Below are 7626 nucleotides of genomic sequence, written 5' to 3'. Positions count from 1 at the left end.
CTGGGCGGCGGGCCGGCTATGGGGCTGGAGTCGAGTTTTGGGGGTCTGGGCGGCTCTGGGGGGGGGGGTGGGTGTTGGTCCCGGTTTCTGGTGGCCTTCGGGGCTCCGTCAGTCCATGGTCTGGGGTTCCGTGGGCTTGGCGGTCTGCCTGGAGGGAGAGGTAGTTGGGCTGCTCTTCCTGGGTGGGTTTCGGGGAAAGGGAGGGCTTACTGGAGGGAGAGGTAGTTGGGCTGCTCTTCCTGGGTGGGTTTCGGGGAAAGGGAGGGCTTACTGGGGCCAGCTGGGGAGCTGATTCCCTGTGGGAGCATTTTGCTCCCGCAGTTTATCCTCCCCATCCCTCGCCCCACACCTCCATCCTCTTCACTTTCAACTTCACCCATGTAGAGGTTTTTTTGGGGCACAGTTGGGTTATAAGAGCAACACTATTACATTTGTATTTGCTATAACCACATGGGCCCCAAATTTTATTGTACATCTTGGACATTCACTCGTAACATTTTCATTAAATTCACATATAGGAACTTATGGTGGGCACTCATGGCTATAGGTGGCCGGATGGCACCACTCTTGCCTCCTGCGCCTGTGCCCACCCCCCAAGGTTTGCATATAGACACTTAGGGTTTTGGMTTAGAGTAGTGGTGGAGGGGAAACTGGCACCACACCGGCCTCTGCCTCTTCTTCTTTCCCTTTTTTAATTGCTCTATAGAACAACACCCACCAACAGTACATCTGGGGGTGGGGGTGTGGGTGTCAGGGTCTTTATTCCCATCCCGTTCCCCGACTGCCATTTGGGGAGGGGGTCCTGAAGAAGGGCGGACCGCCGGGTGCGGTACTGGGCTGTGGGTGGGCTCGGGGCTTGGACGATCGCCGGGGGCGAGGTTGCCTCTCTGTCCTCCCTGGTGCTGCTTGGTCTCCTGAGGTTTGGCTCTTCGTTCCTGTGTGTGGCCCGCTGGCCGGGGTGGCTGCTGGGTTCCGGGGGGTGGACGGCTGGGGGGTGCACTTGGTCGCTGGCGGTGTGGTGGGGTGGTCATGGGTGTGGCTTCTCTGCGGCGGGGGGCTGGCCGGGCCTCCTGGTGCGGCCCGGGCTGGGCCTTGGCTATCTGCTCCTCTCCACCTCAGAATGATTGGGTCTACCTCCTGGGTTCGGGTGTGTGCGGCCTCCATTAGGGGGTGGGTACATGTCCTGGACCTGGGGGGTATAGAGTGTGTATCGGGGGTATGAGTGGAATGTGGCGTCCTTGTATGTCTTTGACTGAGTGGGGGTGAGGATGAGGGTGGGATGGAGCGATTGTGTATGTTTGGGTATTTGTCAGGCTGCGGTCTGGGCTGCCCCNGACGTTAATTCTGTCCCAACAGAATCACTGCAGGCGGTCACAGGAGGTCCTTCATTTAAGGCGCATGTCACACTGCTTGTTGCATCCGGTGATGATAAAATACTATTTAAAATGGCAGCAGCTTGACCTATTTGGTCCTGGTATTTCCATCAGCCATGTTGCATCAACTTTTTTCTTCTTTTTTTTTTTTTTGAGAGAGCTTTTTTTTTATTGAAAACATTTACAAACAAAACATGGCAAAAAATGTTACATTAAGATATCAGGCATTACAGGTTGAGTTATAAGTAACATAAAACACAGTATCAACCAAAAGAAGGGAATAATAACTAAAATGAATGAATAAACTGAAAAAAAGAAAAAAAGACAAAAAGAGGTTTAAACCAAATCAAAGTTGTTAATCAAAGTATTAAGACGTTGAGCAGATTTGTTTTTAATTAGACTGAGAGATTCACCAAATGTTTTAAAGGTGATTTTTCCAATAATCTATAATTGGCTTAGCTTTAAAAAATCTACATTTATGAATGAAAATTTTCTCAACATTACCATATTATTACATAGAAAGACTATTTCAGATTTATGACTGTAAAAACCAAATGTTATTATTGAAATAGTTAAAGGTGGAAGTTGTTTTCCTTTTTCTTGGAGCCAGCTCCATATATTTGTCCAGAATTCTTGAGTGGTATTACAGTGAAAAAAAAAAGATCTATATAGTCTTCATCATCATCACAAAATGAACATCCAGCAGTGTCAAATTTAAATCTAGATCTAATAAAAGCATTAGTTGGTTAAATGTCATTTATGACTTTAAAATAGACTTCCTTAACTTTAGGAGGAAGAGGAAAAGATAAATATTTTGTCCTAATTTTGGACACTACATCTATTCTAAATTCCTGAAGAATACATTGCTGTTTGACCTGACCTGGGAACAAATCTTTCTGTAAAATTCTTCTCATGAGTTTGTTAGTCATTTTTTATCATTAAACTCCATGTTTTCTACACAAAGTTGACTCAGAACAGGAAAAGTTTTAGAATAAAGCACATCTTCCTTGATCATAGATTTAAGAGGAGTTGGTGTAGCTTTTATCAGTTTGTTGTAAGTCTTAACATCAAGATCAATATTACGTTTTAAAAAAATTTGTTAAATACCTCACCCTTATCATTCATGAAATGTGATATTGCCCATTTACCTTTTGAAAACAAATTCTCTAAAAATGTAGATTTTCTGTTTACCAAAACATACCTATTGTTCCATACTGGAGTGTTATGTGGAGTGAAATTATGTTTATACAGAAGTTTCCAGTATAGTAGAGTCTGTTGATGAAAATCTGAAAGTTTGATGGGTAGCTTATTATAATCAAAGTCGCATCTTAAAATAAAATCAATTCCACCTATTGCTTGAAAAATAAAGTTAGGAATCACAAACCAGAAAGATTGTGGAGCATTACAGAATGATTTCAGCCAATTAAGTTTTAAAACTCCATTCATGGAGCTAAAATCAATGACATTAGCACCACCTTCTTCATAGTTTTGTTACCATATCATCCTTTCTAATGTAATGACATTTGTTCTTCCATATGTAACTAAAGTTTAATTTGTTTATATTTCTAACGATATCTGGTGTTACTGGCAGGAAACACGCTGGGTAGATTAATCTGGATAAGCTATCCATTTTAGTAAGTAGAATCCTTCCAAATTTGATGATATCCCTTTGCAACCATCTATTCAAAATTAATTTGCATTTGACAATATTGTTACGTATATTTTTCTCCTCAGATATCAATTTGTCTTTGCAAATAACTATTCCTAAATATTTCACTTCTTTCTTCACTTTTATATTATACAGTAGTTGTAAGGAAGAATAATGAATAGTTAGAATTTCACATTTGTCTATATTTAATTTTAAACCAGAGACCTTAGAGAAACAATCTATTGTATTTAATACTAGAGGTATTTGATTACTATTCTTTAAAAATTACTTATGCTTACCAAAAATGTTAATACCTTCAATATCACTGGTCTTAATTAGAATCGATAACATTTCAGCCACCATTATAAACAATAAAGGGGAAGAAGGGCATCCTTGTCTTATTCCTCTTCTTCTTCTTCTTCTCTGGCTGATACGTCTGCAATACTGCCACCTATTGGATGCTTGGGATCCACACATGTGCGATCTAGTATCCAAAATAAGTCCCGCCTCTTCAGGGACNTCTATCTTTCTAATTACTTCTCTCTCTGTTTTTCTCTCTCTCTATTTTCTCTTCACAAAAAAACATAATGGTGTGGAGAGGATGGCTATAAGGGGAGAAGGGAGGCCATCAAAAAATAAAAATAAAAATACCTTAGTAAAACTTTCCTCATAACCTTGTGTATGAGAGATGTGGGATAAGCTTAATTCACTTACTGTAAGCCCTAACCCCTACAAATATTAAGTTTCATTATTCTGGTGTATCAAATACTTATATCACACAATAAAATGGAAATTAGTTATTTAAAAATCATACATTGTATTTTTCTGGARTTTTGTTTTAGATTCCATCACTCAAAGTTGAAGAGTACCAATGATAAATTTACAGTCATCTACAAGCTTTGCAAGTGGAAAAACCTGAAAAATCAACAGTGTATCAAATACTTGATCTCCCCACTGTATATAAACATCCAGAAAAACTTTACAAAGAGAGTGAGCTATTATAATCTTAAGGAGACAGAGTTGTTCATGAAAGCTAAATTTAGAACATGTTTGACAGAACTGTGCACCTCAATCCAAGTAGTCAGATTGTAGAATATTCTGGAAAATGATGTGAAAAGTGCCAAATCAAAGTACATGTTCAAGAGAATGATAAAAGTGGGATTGTTGAAAAAAATATAAAACAGTATAATGTGTAACCATATAATTTGTTGTTCTAGAATGATTTGATGTTCTTGTTTTGTTTTGATAACTGAGGATTATTATTGTTTGAATTTATACTTCAGGAAAAAGGGGGGCAGATGTATTATAAGATTTTGTTCTTCTCTCTGCTTCCCTTCATTTCGTTGTGTTTGTATTTTTTATTGTGTATAAAAAAAATTTTTAATGAAATGAATACAAATTTATGAAATGAAATGTCGGTGGTCTCGCAGGAACCTGGTTCTGGACTGGATACTTCTGGACACAGAGAGGAGGTTTTAATGGCAAGACAAGACTGGGTTAGTAAACTCAGAATAATAATAACCACTGATGAGGTGTTAGCTGAAGTGGTCCAGCAGTTAACATTGTTAGTATCCAGGTGACTCTGGTACTGGATCTTGATGTCACTGAAAGGATTGGTTGACAATTTTAGTCTGTTGGGCAAAAATAGAATCAGGGGACAGGCAAGGGTCAAATCCAGATAAAGCGTTTTGTTTACCAGAATCGTGGGGCTGAGCTGAGTCCGTAAATCTGTGAGGCCGGCGTGGGTCCCAAACTAGGAAGTCTAAGGTGTAGCTGTGCTGGTAAGGAGAGCGACGAGAAGCGTAAATCCAAAACACAGAATACCTTTTGTCAATACAGTGCTGGCTCTAGCCATTTTGGTGCCCTAGGCGAGTTGAAACGCATGCCACCCCCCCCCCCCAAAACTATGTACCACCCACCCCAATTTGAACCCCTGAAAACAAGTTTGACAGCGTAAGTTACTATGGCAAACTTGGATTTATTTGCTTTCCCAGAAAAAAGGGAAATAAATAGCAACATACATGTCAACTTGTAGGGATTGTCTGTAAGTTATAAGAATTTTATGTTATTTTGCAGGTATATGGATGTATAGGGCAATCTCACAGATTTTTTTCAAGTCTTACGGATTTTTTCAGAACCTCATTTTCAAATTTATCTAACATGTCAGAGCCTGTAGGATGATTTAAAAAAACAATAGATAACATTAAATAGCCATCTTCCAACCTGTTCTGCCGGTAGAAATAAGTTTTGAACTTTTTCCGCTCTCCTTTCCTACCGCTTCGCAGTGGGCACTTTCACGTTCTCAGCGAGACTGACAATTCCCTCACCCCAATTCCCCCACCCCACCCCACCACTCCCAGCAGGTGCGAGTTCTATGGATTTTTTGCAAAATTTGCGGATTTTTGAGGCTTTTTTTTACATGTAAACATCTGAAGAGGTTGACATGGGACAACAAAATACAGACTTGTTATTGAGTTTGTCAACACGAACCGCTATCTGAGAGGCACTACTAGCCCCTCCCCCATCAGAGTGTCGGAGCAGGACGAGTCAGTGCAACGCCAATCAAATGAGAGAGAGGGTGGGGGCGATTGCTGCACTGGGGGGATGTTTTATGTGTAGAGTATTTTATTTTTCCTGTAATACTTCATTATAGTTTAAGACAAAGCTAATTGAAAGGGGCGCTGAGCAGAGTTACAACCAAGGATTACAAAGAATTACTTTTTTCTTCTGCAGCTTGGCACCCCTTCCAGCAGATGGTGTTCTAGGCGACCGCCTAGTTTGCCTATGCCAAGAGCTGACTCTGAGTCAATACCAGGAGATCAGATGACTGGACAAACTCATTAAGGGCTGAGGCAAAAATCGAGTTGCTCCCTTCTGACCTGGTCAGAAGGGAGTTAACCACAACTACCCGCCCAGAGACTGGGTATGCAGCCCCAGTAAAGAACGAACCATCTGAGTTGAATGAGGCAGCAACTGACCTGAGAGAGAGAATCACGGCCCGAATGAACTTCAGACAACCCCGACGCCAATTACAATGGCTGAGTGAAGTACCATCAGAAAGTCTTATTGAAGATGTGAATGCAGCATTGAGAACGATCCCTACCAACACCATAACGGAAACCAATGAGCTGATATACAACTCGGCATCAGTGATCCTTGAGATACTTAGCTATAAGAGCAACCATGGGACCCAATACCCACCATGGAAAAGATGGTTAGAGGCTAATATCAAGATAACAAGGAGGGAAGTGAGCCAACTGTCAGAGCTCCTAAGGGGGGCAATGAAAAGATCAGTACCCAAGAAGTACAGCCAGATGCCCATACCTGAAGCACTTGAAACTGCCAAACAAAGGCTCCAAGCCTTGGCCAGCCACCTAAAGAGATACATAAGAGAGAATGAAGCCAGGAGGATTAACCAGCTCTTCTCCACCCAACCAGCTAAAGTGTACTCTCAATGGTAGGGTAATAACAGAGCAGACCCACCAAGGCTGGAGACTGAACAATACTGGAAAGGCATATGGGAAAGGGAGGCGTCCCACAACAGCAATATACAGTGGCTAACCTCTCTATGAGAAGACCACAGCAACCTCCCTGAACAAGCCCCGGTAACCATCACTGTGGCAGATATCCAAGAAAGAGTCTCGGGTATGAAAAACTGGATAGCACCAGGGCCTGACATGATCCATGCCTACTGGCTAAAGAAACTCACTGCCCTCCATGAGCGACTGGCAGCTCAACTGAACCAGCTGCTACAAAATGGGACTCACCCTGAATGGTTAACTGAAGGGCGCACATTCCTGATCCAGAAGGATCCCTCAAAGGGTTCAGTCCCATCCAARTKTKGGCCAATAACCTGTCTCTCTACAACATGGAAGCTCATGTCAGGCATCATAGCGGCTAAGATAAGTGGGCACATGGATAAATACATGAGCACGGCACAGAAGGGCATCGGCATAAATAGCAGAGGAGCCAAACACCAACTCCTTGTAGACCACACAGTCGCCCGAGACTGCAAAACCCGACACACCAACCTGTGCACCGCTTGGATTGATGACAAGAAAGCCTATGACTCAATGCCACACACTTGGATCATTGAATGCTTAGAGATGTACAYTATCAATAGGACTCTAAGAGCCTTCATTGCGAACTCGATGGGGCTGTGGAAAACCACCCTTGAAGCCAACTGCAAACCACTTGCACAAGTGTCCATCAAATGTGGCATATACCAAGGAGATGCTCTGTCCCCACTGCTGTTCTGCATAGGCCTYAWCCCCCTCAGCCAAATCATCAACAAGACTGGCTACAGATACCGACTCAAGAATGGGGCCACAATCAGTCACCTCCTCTACATGGATGACATCAAGCTGTATGCCAAGGGCGAGCAAGACATCGACTCACTGATCCACACCACCAGGATCTACAGCACTGACATTGGGATGTCATTCGAACTAGAGAAGTGTGGTCGGATGGTTACAAAGAGAGGGAAGGTCATCCGCACAGAAGGGGTCTCACTCCCACAGGGAACAATAGCAGACACAGAGCACAGCTACAAGTACAGTACCTAGGAATACCACAAGCAAATGGCAACGTTGATGAGGTCACAAG

Source organism: Austrofundulus limnaeus, unplaced genomic scaffold (genome assembly GCF_001266775.1).
Source record: "Austrofundulus limnaeus strain Quisiro unplaced genomic scaffold, Austrofundulus_limnaeus-1.0 Scaffold394, whole genome shotgun sequence".
NCBI lineage: Eukaryota > Metazoa > Chordata > Actinopteri > Cyprinodontiformes > Rivulidae > Austrofundulus > Austrofundulus limnaeus.
The sequence above is the reverse complement of the archived record's forward strand: the minus strand, read 5'-3'. Positions refer to the sequence as shown.